This window comes from Mustela lutreola, chromosome 18 (genome assembly GCF_030435805.1).
Source record: "Mustela lutreola isolate mMusLut2 chromosome 18, mMusLut2.pri, whole genome shotgun sequence".
Taxonomy (NCBI): Eukaryota; Metazoa; Chordata; class Mammalia; order Carnivora; family Mustelidae; genus Mustela; species Mustela lutreola.
The window spans coordinates 32,792,242-32,808,897 of record NC_081307.1 but is presented as its reverse complement, the minus strand read 5'-3'; the positions used below and the strand labels follow the sequence as shown (position 1 = coordinate 32,808,897).

General features: G+C 33.8%; 1 long non-coding RNA gene across 1 annotated transcript in view; it reads right to left on the bottom strand.

Moving 5' to 3' along the window:
* Positions 1-16,656, bottom strand: part of LOC131820616 (uncharacterized) — a 77,717-nt gene that overhangs the window by 47,046 nt on the left and 14,015 nt on the right. Inside the window, exon 3 of the long non-coding RNA XR_009349720.1 lies at positions 959-1,079. This is a non-coding gene — a long non-coding RNA (uncharacterized LOC131820616). The remainder of the gene's footprint in view (positions 1-958; positions 1,080-16,656) is intronic.

Sequence of the window (16,656 nt, the reverse complement as noted above, 5' to 3'; positions counted from 1 at the left end):
AATTTTGGATTCTTCTTCATGGACTACAAAGGTTAAGTTATACTTCATGAACAGCAAGTTACAATCTTGTTTCAACTACAGGGATATCAATTTTGTCTGTTTTGTATATTATGATTGCATATTTCATTCTTTGTAGATCTCCTTTTCCTGCCAACACCAACTCACCTACAAACAGATGATTTGGAAGAAACCTATTCTTCCACTTGTAGGGTAATGAAATTTGAGTAACACAAGATGGCATGATTTCTGGAACCAGAATGTCTTGTTTGAAGTCTTCACTCTGAGTTAGTGACTTCTTAAAGATTTGGTTCTTAAGATATAATATTCATCTAAAAATGTGAATAAACACTCTGAAACCAAGTGACCTTTTCATTCATCTATCCATAAGAGGTCAGTATATCTTTTGAAAGATATGTTAAAATAGTGTTGTCTGGTTAAATAAAGCTTCTTTGCCTTACAAGCCAGGGTGATCATTTTAAGGTCACTTTTGATAATTCTGTACATGTAAGTAAAGCTTATATCACCTAAGACTTCATCTAGTCCATATTTTAGAATATCATGCATTTTATAGGAATTTCTTGAATAAAGACAGTTAGATATAGAAGCTGAATTGTCAAAATAAGTGTGTTCTATTTGTTTGGTTTCATACCCATTAACCAAACTAACTGTTTATAAATGGAACTTTAGGAAGCTGCAGAATTATAGATATATGTCACAAATAACAGAATAACCAATTAATCCTACCTCCTCTAAAATATTTATGACATGTGTACTTTTGGACCTACTTTCCTTGCCTGCCTGGAAATGAATGTTTTCACTCATTCCCTTCTATATTTGTACCCACTGATCATCCATTAAGATTCAGTTCGAACATAAACTTCTCTATGTCTTTTCTTGGCATTCACTCCCTTTTTCTTATTACTGAACTAAGAGTCCTTTTTCATAGGTTTGTTATTACCTTCATTGATCTCTCATGTTGTATTTTATTACCTGGTATGCTTTTCCACTTCTCATTGCGTTGTCAGTGCTTTGAGTTTCTTTAAACATTAGTGAGGATTTCATTCATGAATTACTTATTCCTAAAAAGAAATTGTAGGCTGTGATGAGAAAATATAACATGCATACCACACGCTCATCCACACAACGTACATGTGTATACATTTGTATATTCATGTATTTGTTTATACACATTTGTATATATATGTGCGCAAACACAAACAACTTTAGACAATAATTTCAAACTATTTTTTAACTCTCACAGGGGCATACATTAATGTCCATTAGTCAAACTATGAAATTTGCAATTTTTACCATGACAGCCTGTAAAATCTGTCACCTTCTTTAAGATGTACATGCATCCGCATCATTAATCATTTCTATTCCACAACCAAATTAATTAAATATCCCTTGGGAATAACTTATGATTTCTATGAGGTCCTAACATCATCTTTTGCTAAAATAGCAGAAAACTTCCTTCTAAGTTGGCATAAAAGTGAAAAAAAGAAATCATGTTGAATAGAAAAATCAAGGAGAATAATATCGTATAGGCAGGGATCTTAAATGCCAAGTGCCCTTTCTCAGCCTCAACCATTCATTCTGAAAATGGCCTATCCACACAGCTTAGAGGGAGCAGGTTAATTACTGTTCCTTTGACATATGTAATACATTTTCACTTGCAGGCCTGCGCATTTATTTAATGCCAAATGTTGTACAACAAAATTGTTCTCCAAGGTATTTCTTTCTACCACTTTTTCCCCAGTTGGCCTACACAGTATTTTTTTTTTAAAATAATACTGTCTTTTTTTTGAGATATTTTTAAAAAAGGCTTTAATCGTGCTCTTCTTTAGGTATAATACAGCCCAGGAATGGAATTAAGAGAAGAGCCCATTTTGTTTTTAAATGCCAACTTAAATATTTAAGTGTATCTACACACAATGCTTTTATCTACACATTAATGTCTTTCTGAGTCTTTTCTACATTGTATACGCCGATATAAACACTTAGATCTACCTGCTTATACTTCCCTAACTTTATGTATGTACAGACCCTTATTTATGTAAATAAATAAAGAAATCAATGACCAACATCCTTTAGTGCAGGACTCAAAAACAGAGTCCATCTTATACATGGTAGATAGTACATTGCCTGAAATACAGTAGGGACTCATAAAAAATAATTAATAAAGAAATTACACCTTTTAATTCAGCATCCTACTAATAAAAATATGAATTTCCTATTTTAATTTCCTATCTTAGATTTAGAGAAGTAGTAGGTGAAAAACTATAGATAAAGATAAAGATAGACAGATTGATCGATCCTGCGTTTATTACTCTTTATCTTGTTATAAAGAGGAATACATATAATTTTTTTGAAGAATTAAAAATCTCTTTAAGAATTGTAAATATGTCATTAATACATTAATAATATAAGTTTTAAAGTTTGTTCAAAAAACAAGAGACCACATAGACAGAGATGTCTATACAGATACGTCTCTATCTACCTACTTTTTGACCAAAGGCAGGTAGACCAAAGACTACGTCAACAAAACCAAGCAGTTTAAGTGAACCTGGCAAAATTTCCCATCTTACAGGCAAATGCAATGCTCTGGTGGGTCTAGCCTAGGCAGTTATTTCTGCACACTTTATTTTTAATTTTAATATTATCTTCTATCATATACAGCTACAAGCAAAATAGTTTTTAATGACTTCATTCCTGGTAAAATCTGTCACAAGAAAGTATTAACTATCAATCTCCCTTATCCGGTTTATAAGGGTTATATGAATAGTAATTTCAGAAAGGGGCTCAAACAGAGGACTCCAATAATCAAGAATGGTTCAGAGAATATTAAGTTAAAACAAACAAAAAATAAACCCCCTCTTTTATTAATCTACATAATCCCTCTTTGGTTTAATAGGAATTTAACTAGCTCTAAATATATGAGCCTCTCTGAATTTTGAGAGGCTTAAAGCTTTCTTCCAAGCAAGCAAAGTGGATTAAAATCAACCTTTGTATTTTATAATTTACATTTAGCTGAACTATACTGTGAGTTTTCCTAAAGCCCTTAAGTGGTTCTTCCTCAGTTGCTGGCGTCTCTCTAGGATAAGATCATGAGATTCCATTTCCTTTGATATATTTCAACTTGCAAACACATTACATGAACAAATTCCTCGCCAGATAGGCTCTCTTCTCCCAACCTACTCATGCCCCCCAAAACATTTCTCTGCTTTCAAATATTTCATACATAGTTCTTTATTTTCTTTCATTTATGGATGAACAATAGATTCTCTGAGAAAATCCTGAGGGGGAAAAGGTAGATATTCACCAAGTATCAATGAGATGTGAAGATAGGTCCCAGCTATGATGAAAGTTTTCCACTTTTCTCAATATTTTCCACAAATTTCCAGTAGCCAATGTTGACACAATGAAACATAACCTTCCTTTTGTATTGTCTGCACTGCTCACTTCAACACTCACAAGACTCCTGACTTAACAGTTTTTTTTTGAAACACAATCAAGATGTGTATTTCTTTGATTTATGAAAGCAAGACAAAATATCATGCATGAATTATATGGTGTAACTACTAAAATTTTTATCACTTCTATAAAAATCTTGTTTATATGGGTATATAAATATACAAATAAAGGAACAGGTAACATATACTTTCACCTTTGGTTTCTCGGGGCTATAACCTTGATATGATTTAAGTTGCATCATTAAATAGGAATGATAAATAAAAAGGTCAGACTTTTACAGAAGGGAAAATAGGAAAGAAAGAAGGGAAGAGGGAAGGAAAGCTGAACTTGTTAAGGATGAAGAGGGAGCTGTAGGGCATACTTACAAAGCACTGTTTAAGCGAAGTGGATCAGGGGTGCTTGCATATAGGTTTTGGAAGCCTGAAATGTAAAGATTTCAGAAGTGTGTAAAGTGGCGTGATGTTTTAGGGATTGGCTGACTTTCAGAAGTACGAGGTTGTAATTCTTTGGCTGGCTCTCAGCAGCCTGACTACTGATGCTGAGTTGTCCTGGATCATTTAGAACTGCTTTTACACAGTTCTGGTAGCTAGAGGTTACCAAAGTCAAAGAACAATCAGTCCTTTCCCATAGGTGATAGTTTTTTTTACCCTCAATCCATCTCTTTGTCCTTCTGAGACAAAGCTGCAGGAGATATTACTAGGGAGTGTCCAGAGCCTCACCAGATGACCCATTCTACCAGAGATGAATGTTTCGTTGGCATGTTGGTCAGCACTATTGCATACTGTTCTCCTCTTTGAATAATTTAGTGAATCACATAGGGATAATGGCTGCACAAAAGCATCGAGGTTCTGGATAACATATCAAATTAATGTAAGACATGTAAGAATATGATTTATAAGATTTTCCAGGCTTAATCAAGAAAACAGGTGCCAATGACTCCCTAATTCTCTTCTTTAAGTTGCATATATTTTTTCTTTAAATTAGATAAAGCTTAGTCAGGTGGTCATTCCATTCATAGAGATAAGGCTTTTTGGTATTAATTGTGATATTCGTTTGGGTACATGAAGTCTAGTAATAGTTCAGACTTTCAGCTATTGGCCAAAAGAAAATCAGAGGCTATTTCTTCATTCATAATTATTTAAGCTAAAGAACTAAATCTGTGGGCTGTGCCCACAGGAAGTAAGTTAAACTATTTTTTATTAGGTAAAGTGAGAAATACATTTTTTTTATTAACACCTTATATTAACACCTTATATTAACAATATAAGGTTAAGATCACCATTATCAGGAACCTGTTTTAAAAATTATTAGTTATACCACAAGAAAATTGTTTTATTCCTCCCATCTCTTCAAGAAAACTGTCCTCTAAGAAAGTTGGAAAGTCGCATACTTCACATACTTGTGTTGCCTAATTCCTCATCCCACAGAGAAATAGGCCTTACTCTTTTGCTCCTAGGTTAGGATTAAAATAAATTTTAAAAAATACATGGTTCCCACATAAGGGAAGAAACTAGTAAATGCATAAAAATATAAACAATTTTTGTGGAGTTCTAGAAATATTGTCCCTGGGAGTTGTCACTGTTATACCTCAAGAATATCCATTTATTTTGTTTTGATGCAAAGATAATTTCCTTTATGTTCCAAAGAGCATCATTATACATAAACGTTGGAAAGTTACAACCTACTATTATGTGTTGAGTCATTTGTGTTTTGTAGTTGTTAGCATACACAAGATTGCATAAATTGAATGTACTAGTAATAGTTTGGGAGAGCAGAATTATATACTATCCCTAGTAAAACCCAGACCTAAGCAAGTTATTATTAATAGTAAAGGGGCATCTAAATTAAGTCTGTAGCCTTAAAAAAAAGTCAGATAAAAAATACAGCCAAAAGGATAAAGTGCAAATGGATGCAAAGAAAGTATTACAACCATGGTTCCAGAGGTCTAAGTATCTCATCTCAGTGGTGTTTAGCAAACACTGGCCAACTCATGCATATTCCAAAGATTTGTTCCATAGTTTCCTTCTGTAACCTATTTGTAGAAATTTTGAAGTGTCACTGTTTTGATCTCTATCGGTATAATCTTTTTACTTTGATAATGGGTGAATTTGTTAGTTGGGTAACATATACCCAAGGATAAATGACTTATGCTTTAATTGCTTATGCAGTAGTTAAGGGAATTTGATAAGGTATTTTTTCTGGTGATGTCCAAGTTCGAATTTTTCTGATTTCTTTTCCAGAATATCAAATCACCTGATTTAGGTCATGTAGGGGATGATTAGATGGATGAAGGAAAGGACATCTATGACAGGACTGATATGAATTAGTACTTTAAAACATTTGGCTAATCCAGTTAGGAGTGGAAACAAGTATGGATAGATTTGTGTTTATTTGCATGAGCCTACCCATGATGAGGCCATGATACATGCATGATCTATGACTTCTTTATAAGAAAAAATAAAAGGATATCACAGAATTAATGATAGTAAAGTGTCATCGGGGCCTAAGGATTTTTGATTGTTTAGATAAATTTAGTTTTAACGTTCTATTTGTTCTCTTCACCTTCCCCAAGAATTTTGAGTAATTTCATATAGTAGAGTATAAGGAAAAAAAAATGGAGAATAAGGAATGAAACTTTGTATAAAATCTACTTCAGGAAAATATGTTCTCATGTCAGTAAGTTTTGGTTTCACTGATTTCTCTATGGAATTTCTGTTTTCAATTTCATAGATTTCTTCTGTGATTCTTGTTATTTCTCTCTCTCTTTTTTTTCCTGCTTACATTTGGCTTAATTTGTATTTCTTTTTCTAGTTTCCTCAGGTGGGAGCTTAGAATATTTATTTCAGATTTTCTTTTCTAAGATGAGCATCTATTCAATGCTATAAATTTTCCTCTTGGTGCTACTTTCACTGCATCACAAACATTTGATAAGTTTTATTTTCATTTTCATTTAGTTTAAAATATTTTTAAATTTCTCTTGAGATTTCCTCTTTGAACCATGAATTATGTGGAAGTGTGTTGTTTAATCTCTGTACTCTACTAATATACCCGTCAAAGGTGCTGTTTGATTCTGTCACAATGATTTTGACCTTTAGCATTTCTTTTTGGTACTTAGGATTTCCACATGTCTCCTTATATTTCTCCTCAGTTCTTGCATGTTAGAATGCTTAGTGTCATTGTAGTTGTTTTGAATTCCTGATTTGATAATCCCAACATCCCTGCCATGTCTGTTCCTGATGCTTGCTTTGTCTCTTCAAATTGTGGGTTTTTTGTTTTGTTGATTTAACTTTTGGTGTACCTTATAGTATTTTCTCCATAGCTAAACACGATGTACTGGGTAAAAGTAACTGCTGCAAATGGGCTTGTAGCAATGAGGGATAAGCTGGGGGGGGGGGGAGGAAGTGTGCTACAGCCATATGATTAGATCTCAGTGTTTTAGTTAAGCCTGTGCCTCTAGACTGTGAACTTCACAAGCACTTTTCAGGTATTTTCTCCCTTCTAAGGTATGACAGGATAGCAAGGGGTGGCTTTCAGTAATTATTTCCCCTCTCCAGGTCCCGTGGGCTCTCATAATTAAGTTAAGCTCTGGCTAATTAGTGTTCCCTGTGTTAAGAAGAACAGAGTGTTTTGGTGTGGTATACCTCAGAATGGTTTCCCACCGCTGCCCCAGAAGTTCAAGGGGATTTTTCTCAGATACTTACTATGGACACCTGGTTAAACTCCAGGAAGTTAATCTCACTGGGGGCCTTCCTATGACTGGGCCCCTTGCAGTTTTCACTCTGATTGTTACCTGCACTGAGCCATCATCAATTACTATTCAGGTTCCCCACCATGGCTCTATGTGAGTCTCTGCTCAGGTAAACAGCAACTCCTTAGATACGACTGTCGGTCTCTCCGATCTCAGAGGCAGTAGTTTGCCTCTTCCACTCTTCTCTTCCATCCAAGACAACGTGCTTGCTTTTTAGTCTGTTTAGCTTTATTACATGTTAGAACAGAGTGGCAATTTCTAAACACCTCACATGCAAAGTGAGAAATCAGAAATCTATTCTAATATTATTTTTTTAAAATTAGAAGTAAACCATTTTTTACCACAAAGAAATAAACAAGTAAGAAGTTAAAAAAGAAAAAAAAAATTTTTCAACTAGTTATTTTAATATGATTTAAAGTGTCACCATTTTGTTAGAAAGGGTAAATCAATAGAATGCAGAAAGTCTTGCATATGTGAATGGATTTGTTGCATCTGTTGTTGGGATTTCTTGTTAGGAGGGAAAGCAGATTTGATATGAATATAATAAAATATTATCTGAGGAAGCTATAATAAAACAAAACATGTACAACCTTATTTATAACATCAAACTATTTTTCAAGGGGCTCAAATGTATTAACTTTAATGTTAAACTACAAAGATACTTTGAGAAATGTGGGTGGTTACTTTTGAAGATATCTGAGGAAAGACAATCTTTCAAAGTATGCTGTAATCATAGAAAGAATCAAAATGATGAGCACAAAATATTTTCTTAAATGCTAATACATTAATCCTCATAAAACTATTATGAATCAACAGAAAGTTAGAAAAATGAGAAGAAAAATATTTTTACAAATCCATAATGAGTCAGCCTCCAGAAAAAGAAATGTGTATCATAATGATATTAATTTCTTTTCATTGAAATGATATAAATTTTAAGTGCATTATCTAATGCATTTATTTACCAATAAATTGTTAAAGAATATACCATAAGTTGACATTTATTTTGGCTGCAGCAAAGGATAAAAGGGAATCTCATTCATTCCTTTGAGAAATATATTTAGCAAAACTTTCTACAGAGAAAATTATAAAATTTTCCTAAAAAATTAAATCGATAATTAAACTAGCATTTTAATAAAGAAAAAATGTCTTTTCTTTAAAATTATCTTAAACAAAAGCAACCAGACAAAAAACAATCACAAACTAATTTGTGTATGGAAGTCATCCTTCTAAGAGCAGTGAAGAGTTATACCAGACATCTGAATAGAAATGCTGATGGTTGTAGTTATGCCAAAATCTGAAAAAGGGTAACTTTCTCACATAATTAGCACATCTAGAGGTGTAAAACTATATCTTCTTTGCTACAACAAAGTATTTCATAGCCTTAAAGGCTCCCAACAGTTTCCAAGAAGTAATCTACATTGTAAACAAAACAAAAGCTGCCAATCAAAGTTTATTGGGTTCAAGTAAAGTTTAATAAAGTACATACTTGCATATATAATTCTCTATCCTAAGAAAAGCATATTAGCTTGGACCAGAAAAACAGCCTGTCCACATGAAACTCCTGATAGTTTCTGGTCCTTTCAAAGTCTCAAGCCATTCATACATGCATAATAAAAAGTATACCAGCTTCAGTTTAGACTTAGAAAGATGGGAAAAAACATCACTTCCTTTCTTATAATTAAGAACAACAACAACAACAACAACAACAAAAGAACAGATAAACTACGAATAAATCTCTTAAATCCCTTATTTTGAAAGATTTAAAGAATGAACAATATACAACAAAGAACTAACTCCAAAAAGGAAGGAAGTCATGTGTAGAGAAAAACAAAAGCAAACATTCACCTACTTGGGACAGACAGCATTAAATACCATATATATTTCAATAAAAGAGTCAGCTAAAAATTTTTAACAAATTTTTAAAAGCTTAGGTTTGAAACTTGGTGTTGCTGGAGGGGAGAGGCGTGGTAGAGATGGGGTGACTGGATAATGAACATTGGGGAGGGTATATACTACAATGAGAAAAAAATAATAAAATCTTAAACTAAAAAAAAAAAAATTTTTAAAAGCTTAGGTTTGCTTAGCATCAAAGTGTCAAACTCCTGAGGTCTATGGGAAAAACTGCATCCATTTTGGCTTTGCAGACTTTTCATCCAAAAGCCCAACAAACTGCTCACAGGGAATATTAGGGAACATCTTAAGAATACTTCCCCTATGGTGCTGCTGGAGGGGAAACATTGCTACTATTCTGCTGCTATGCTTCCCTAAGGAACAGAAGACTTAATCTACTGGGGGAGATTATCAGAATCTGTAGCCTGAGGAAAATGGGAGAAAATCAGTGAAGCCAGACTCCTGGTATTTTTTGTTCTTTGGTATTTTATTATATGATCCCTATTCTGTTTCTTAATGGTTCTCATTTCAAGTGTTTTTAATGCATGTTAAATATTGCTTCTTGGTTTCTCCTCCTTTTCTTGATCCTCTTTCTGTGGTGTTAGAAGAGTCACTCAAGGTCTCCTCTTTGATCATCTTATGATGAATTTCATCCAAACCCTGCTGATCTCTGCTATATTGGCTAAGCTGATATTGATGTTCCCTGGGTCTCTGGAATTGACTTCTACAACTATGTCACATTAAGTAAGATTTGACATCTTGTTTTTCTTCCCTGCTCTTGATATCAACCTTCATCTAAAAGATTAAAGTCTTCTTTCTCTGGAAAATATACCTATTTCTAAAGGCTGGTCTTTTCTATAATTTAGTTCCTTCTGCATTATTTTTGATGACTTTCTTAAGAGTTTGTACATGTGGATAACATCATTTCCTGGTTTCCAGAAGTACTGTTTTTCCTAGTTTTAATATTTGATTTATCAAAAGGGACTAAGAAATTTTGGCAATGCTCATTTCTTATCATTCCACCATATTCTCTATTCCAGCATATTTATAAAAAAAATGATTTTATAGTATTTATGTGCCTCTTTTTATTTTTGGTTTTAATACCAAGTCTTATATTTGGTTCAGGTAATAACTACAAAAGATTTGTTACTATGAATTGCTGGTAAACTTTAGAAGGTCCCAGGAATATTTAAATTTCTAGGAAAATTTTTGTATAGTAGGACCATGTATGTGATGTGTTATTTCTTTTAAGAAATAAAACATTTATAAGAAATTAAATATATAATCTTAAGTTTTCAGTATTAACTATTGTGTTTTCATTTTAATTTTATAATATTGACAATCATAGACACTAATGGTAAGCCCCACCAAAAACATGCTAAAAGATATTTATACCACTTTAGGAAGTTCCGTTGAGCTTCTTTTGCTAAAAAGAAAGGAGCTGAGTAATATGTTTTTTACACTAATCATACATGCTACTCATATATGAATTTAAAAAATGTCATTCATTTAAAATTAATACATGAATAATTATAATATTTAAAATTTTAACATTGAAAATTGGAAAAATAATAGAATGAATCAAGAATGCTCGACTTTAAATGCATAAGCAGATTTATTTAAAATCAATTAACCTACTGCTCTTAAATTAATATCACAAATTTCCTGAATTAATTTCTGAAAAATTATATCTGAGAACAGTTGTTAATGTGAACATTCATCAAATAAATTTTTCAGGCAAATTTTATTTCAGTGGCTCATCATGTGTTTAAACTTTCTAATAAAATTTTTAGAAATTAATACATATTCCTCTCATATATATATATATATATATATACACACATATATACACATATTCTTCCCAGTCCCATGACAACAACATGGTAAAAACTTCTATTAACAAAGTGATGAATAGTCTTTGTATTTCTGCACATAACTCCTGAAATGTTCCATCTAAAAATTTTTGACATCAATGCTTACAGTGAGAAAGAATTTTCAGACTTCTCATTTAGTTGTATCTTGTCTTATTTCCAGTATATCTTATACCCAGTTATAGACTTAGCAGAAAGGAGGAGGGAGAAAAAGGATCTGTCATCTTGTACTGACCAAAATCTGGTATGAAGTGAAAAGGTTTGTCTTAGAGATTCTAAAGTATTTATTTCTAAGGAGTTTGAAAAATAAGTTACTTTTTTCTAACTGGAACTTGATGTTTATTTTGCCATAATCACTCTTTATCAAGGTGCTATTACAGTTCTGGAAGTTAGTTCACCTACTCTATTTTTGTTTTTTAAACTGGTTGTTATGCTGTGAGATGAAACATTGCAATACCATAGCCAAACTGAGTATTTATACTTCTTCCCTCTCCCCTTCCCCACTCCCCCAGAAATGCATTAGCACATGACTCTAGCTCAGAAGAATATAAACCCAAGAGTAACGAATTTGTTGGCAGTCTAGCTGGCTAGAAGATACAAATATAAAAGTGGGATTTATTCTTGGATTGCAAATGTAGCTCAATATTTACAAATCAATCAATGTGATACATCACATCAATATGAGAAAGAATAAGAACCATACAATCATTTCATATAAATGCAGAAAAATCATTTGACCAAGTTCAAAATCCATTCATGATAAAAACCCTCAACAAGTAGGTTTAGAGGGAACATACCTCAACATCATAAAGGCCATATACAAACAACCCACAGCTAACACCATCCTGAATAGGGAAAAAGTAACAGCTTTTCCCCTAAGGTCAGGAATAAGACAAAAAGTCCACTCTCACCACCTGTATTCAACATAGTACAGGAAGTCCCAGCCCAGCAACCAGATAACAAATAGAAATAAAAGACATCCAAATTGATAAGGAACAAGTAAAATTTCACTATTTGCAAAAGACATAATAAACTATATAGAAACCTGAAACACTTCAAAAAACTGGTAGAACTAATAAATGGATTCAGTATATTCACAGGACACAAAACCAATGTACCAAAATCTATTACACTTCTGTACACCAATAATGAAGCAGCAGAAAGAGAAATTAAGAAAACAATTCCATTGACTCCTGCATATAAAATAAGATACCTAGGAATAAACCTAAACCAAACAGCTATAAAACATTGATGAAACCTGAAAACTATAAAACATTGATGAAAGAAACTGAAGATGGCACAAAGAAATGGAAACACTCCAAGTTTATGGATTGGGAAAAAATATATTGTTAAAATGTTTATAATACCTAAAGCAATCTATATATTTAATGAAATCCTTATCAAAATACCCAAAGCATTTTTACCAAATAAGAACAAACCACCCTAATATTTGTATGGAACCACCAAGGAGCACGAATAGTCAAAGCAATCTAGAAAAAGAAAAGGGAGGCTGGAAGTATCACAATTCTAGATTCCAAGATATATTACAAAGCTGTACAACCAAAACAGTATGTTACTGGCACAAAAATAGGTAAATAAATCAAAGGAACAGAATAGAAAAGCCAGAAATAAACCCATAACTATATGGCCACCATCTTCAACAAAGCAGGAAAGAATATCCAATGGAAAAAAGACAGTCTTTTCAACAAATGGTATTGTGAAACCTGGACAAGTACAAGCAAAATAATTAAACTAGACCAGTTTCTTACACATAACAGAAAAATAAATTCAAAATCAATTAAAACATGTGACACCTGAAGCCATAAAAATCCTAGAAGAGAACACAGGCAGTAACCACTCTGACATCAGCCATAGCAACTTTTTTTCCTAGATATGTCTCCTAAGGCAAGGGAAACAAAAGCAAAAATAAACTATTTGGACTACATCAAAATAGAATGCTTCTGCACAGTGAAGGAAACAATCAAAACTAAAAGGCAACCTATGGAATGGGAGAAGACATTTGCAAATGATATATCCAATAAAGCTTTAGTATCCAAAATGTATAAAGAACTTCTAAAAAAAAAATATATATATATACATATATATATATATATATATATATATGTATATATATATATATAGAGAGAGAGAGAGAGAGAGAACACTTCTAAAACTCAAAACCCCAAAACCAAAGAATCCAATGTAAAAATAGGCAGAAGACATGGATAGACATTTCTTCAAAAAGGACAAACGGGTTGGCAGTATACACATGAAAAGATGTTCATCATCATTTACCATCAGGGAAATGCAAAAAAAAACTATAATGAGCTATCACCTCACACTGTCAGAATGGCTAAAATCAACAATAAAAGAAACAATGAGTGTTGGCAAAGATGTGGAAAAAAGTAACAGTGAGGGGGAGAGGCAAGATGGCGGAGGAGTAGCAGACTGAAATAAAATCAGATCCCAGGAGTTCAGCTAGATAGGTATCAAACCATCCCAAATACCTACAAACTTAACAGGAGGTAGAAGAGAAGAAGAGCAACAATTCTAGAAACAGAAAATCAACCACTTTCGGGAAGGTAGGACATGCAGAGAAGTGAATCTGAAGCAACAGGAAGATAGATTGTGGGGGAAGGGGCCAGCTTCCGGGAAACAGTGGAGCAGCGGAGAACAAAATCAGAACTTTTAGAAGTCAGCTCCACTGAGGGACATTGCTCCAGAGCCTAAGCGGGGGTGGAGCCCTCACAGGGACAGTGTGGTTTCAGGTCCCGTGGGGTCACAGAAAGATCGGGGTGTCTGATTGTGGCAGAACTGCCAGGTATCAGAGCAGGGAAGCAGAATACAGAGACAGAGTGGAGGAGGGAACCTTCAGCTCAGGGTTACCTTAAACCATGATCCAAGGCACATTCAGACCACTGTTCTTCAAGCAGGGACCCCACAAGTGGCAGATCTGGGAGACTCGCCTTCCTCCTCTAAGAGGGGCAGTGAGGCAGGAATATTCTGGGTTTGGAGACTCCAAATGGGGCCGTGCCAGAGATAGAAATGCTCAGTCACAGGCTGGGTGAGCTCGGAGCTCGGTTGGAGAGCAGTGAGACAGAAGTGATTGCCTGCTTATCTCTGAGGGTGCACTGAAAAGTAGAGCCTCAGGCTCTCAGCTAATCCAGGCCAGAGATTGGGAGGCCACCATCTTCATTCCTGTTCTCCAAAGCTCTACGGAAAGCATTCAGGGAACAAAAGCTACCAAGAGTGAATCTAAGCAGATTACTTAGCCCAGCCCCTGACAAGGGCAGTGCAATTCTGCCTCGGGCAAAGACATTTGAGAATCATGGCAACAGACCCCTCCTGCAGAAGATCAGCAAGAACATCCAGCCAAGACCAAGCTCACAGGTGAAGGAGAACAGCAGAAATCCAGAGCTAGGGGAACGCAACACATAGAATTCATGGCTTTCCCCCCATGATCCTTTAGTCTTGCAAAATTAAATTTTTTTAATTTTATTTTTTTCTTATTCTATTTTTTTAACTTTTCCTCTTTCCTCTTTTAATATGTAATAACTAGTTTATCTTAATAATAACTTTCTAAAAAAAACTTTTTAAACCTTCATTGTTATAGTCATATTTTATCCCTTCATTGTATTTAACCTTATTTTTTTTGTATACATATAGGTATTTTTTTTCCTAAAAAATTTTGGGATATATTTCTTCGAACAGATCAAAATATACCCTAATCCACCACATGGCTTTGTTCTGTCTCCAGCCTGAGCACATTCCCTCCTTTTTTTTTTTTTTTTTTTCTTTTTCCACCCAACTTATCATCAATTTCTTTTTTAGAATTTTTTTAAAATTTTTCATCTTTACAGTCATATTCCATCCCTTCATTGTGTTTACCCTTATTTTTGTATATATATGTGCTTATTTCTTTAAAATTTTGAGAGGCAGTTTCTTCTAAGAGACCAGAATATACCCAGAATCAAGTGGGTGGCTCTGTTCTATTCACCAGTCTAATATATGTATATATATATATATATATTTTTTAATTATTCCCCCTTTCTTCACACCCCAGTTTCAGGTCTCTTCTGATATATTTAGCATATATTTTTCTGGGGTCTTTGCCAGCTTTTAGTATTTTACTCTCTCATTGATATATATTCCTATCTGGATAAAATGAAAAGGCAGAAAAACTCACCACACACACAAACACACACACACACACACACACAGAACAAGAGGCAGTACTAATGGGTAGGGACCTAATCAATACGGACATTGGTAATATGTCAGAACTGGAGTTCAGAATGACGATTATCAAGGTGTTGGCTAGGCTTGAAAAAAGGCATGGGAGATATTAGAGAATTACTTTCTGGAGAAATATAAGCACTTTCTGGAGAAATAAAAGAACTAAAATATAACCAAGTTGAAATCAAAATCCTATTAATGAAGTGCAGTCAAGAATGGAGGTGCAGTCAAGAATGGAATTCTTACTGCTAGAATAAATGAGGCAGAAGAAACAATTAGTGATATAGAAAACCAAATGACAGAGAATAAAGAAGCTGAGCAAAAGAGAGACAAACAACTACTGGACCATGAGGGAAGAATTCGAGAGATAAGTGATACCATAACACAAAACAATATTAGAAAAATTGGGATTCCAGGAGAAGAAAGAGAGAAGGGGGAAGAAGGTAATGCTGGAGCAAATTGTAGTAGAAAATTTCCTTAATATGGCAAAGGAACAAGAATCAAAAACCAGGAGGCACAGAGAACTTCCCTTCACATCAATAAAAATAGGTCCACAACACATCATCTAATAGTACAGCTTTACAAGTCTTAGTGACAAAGAGAAAATCCTGAAAGCAGCTTGGAACAAGAAGCCTGTAGCATACAATGGTAGAAATATTAGATTGTCAGCAGACTTATCCATGGAGGACTGGCAGGCCAGAAAAAACTGGCATGATATATTCAGAGCACTAAATGAGAAAAATATGAAGCCAAGAATACTATATCCAACTATGATATTATTGAAAATAGAAGGAGAGATAAAAAGATTCCAGGATGAACAAAAATTAAAAGAATTAGCAAATACCAAACCAGTCCTAAAGGAAATATTGAAAGGGGTCCTCTAAGCAAAGAGTCTTAAATGTCAGATCAGAAAGGAACAGAGGAAATATACAGTAAAAGTCACCTTACAGACAATACAATGAAACTAAATTCATATCTTTCAATAGTTTCCCTGAATGTAAATGGGAATGTCTGAATCAAAGACACAGGGTATCACAGTGGATAAAAAACCAAAACCTATCAATATGCTGTGTACAAGAAACTCATTAGACCCAAAGACACTTCCAGATTTAAAGTGAGGGGCTGAAAACAATTTACCATGCTAATGGACATCAAAAGAAAGCTGGGGTGGCAATCCTTGTATCAGATAAATTAGATTTTAAGCCAAGACAATAATAGGAGGTGAGGAAGGACACTATAACATACTTAAAGGCCTCTGTCCAACAATAAGACCTAACAATTTTAAATATCTATGCCCCAACATGGGAGTAGCCAATTATATAAATCAATTAATAACAAAATCAAAGAAATACATTGACAATAATACAATAATAGTAGGGGATTTTAACACCTCCCCTCACTGAAATGGACATCATCTAAGCAAAAGATTAACAAGGA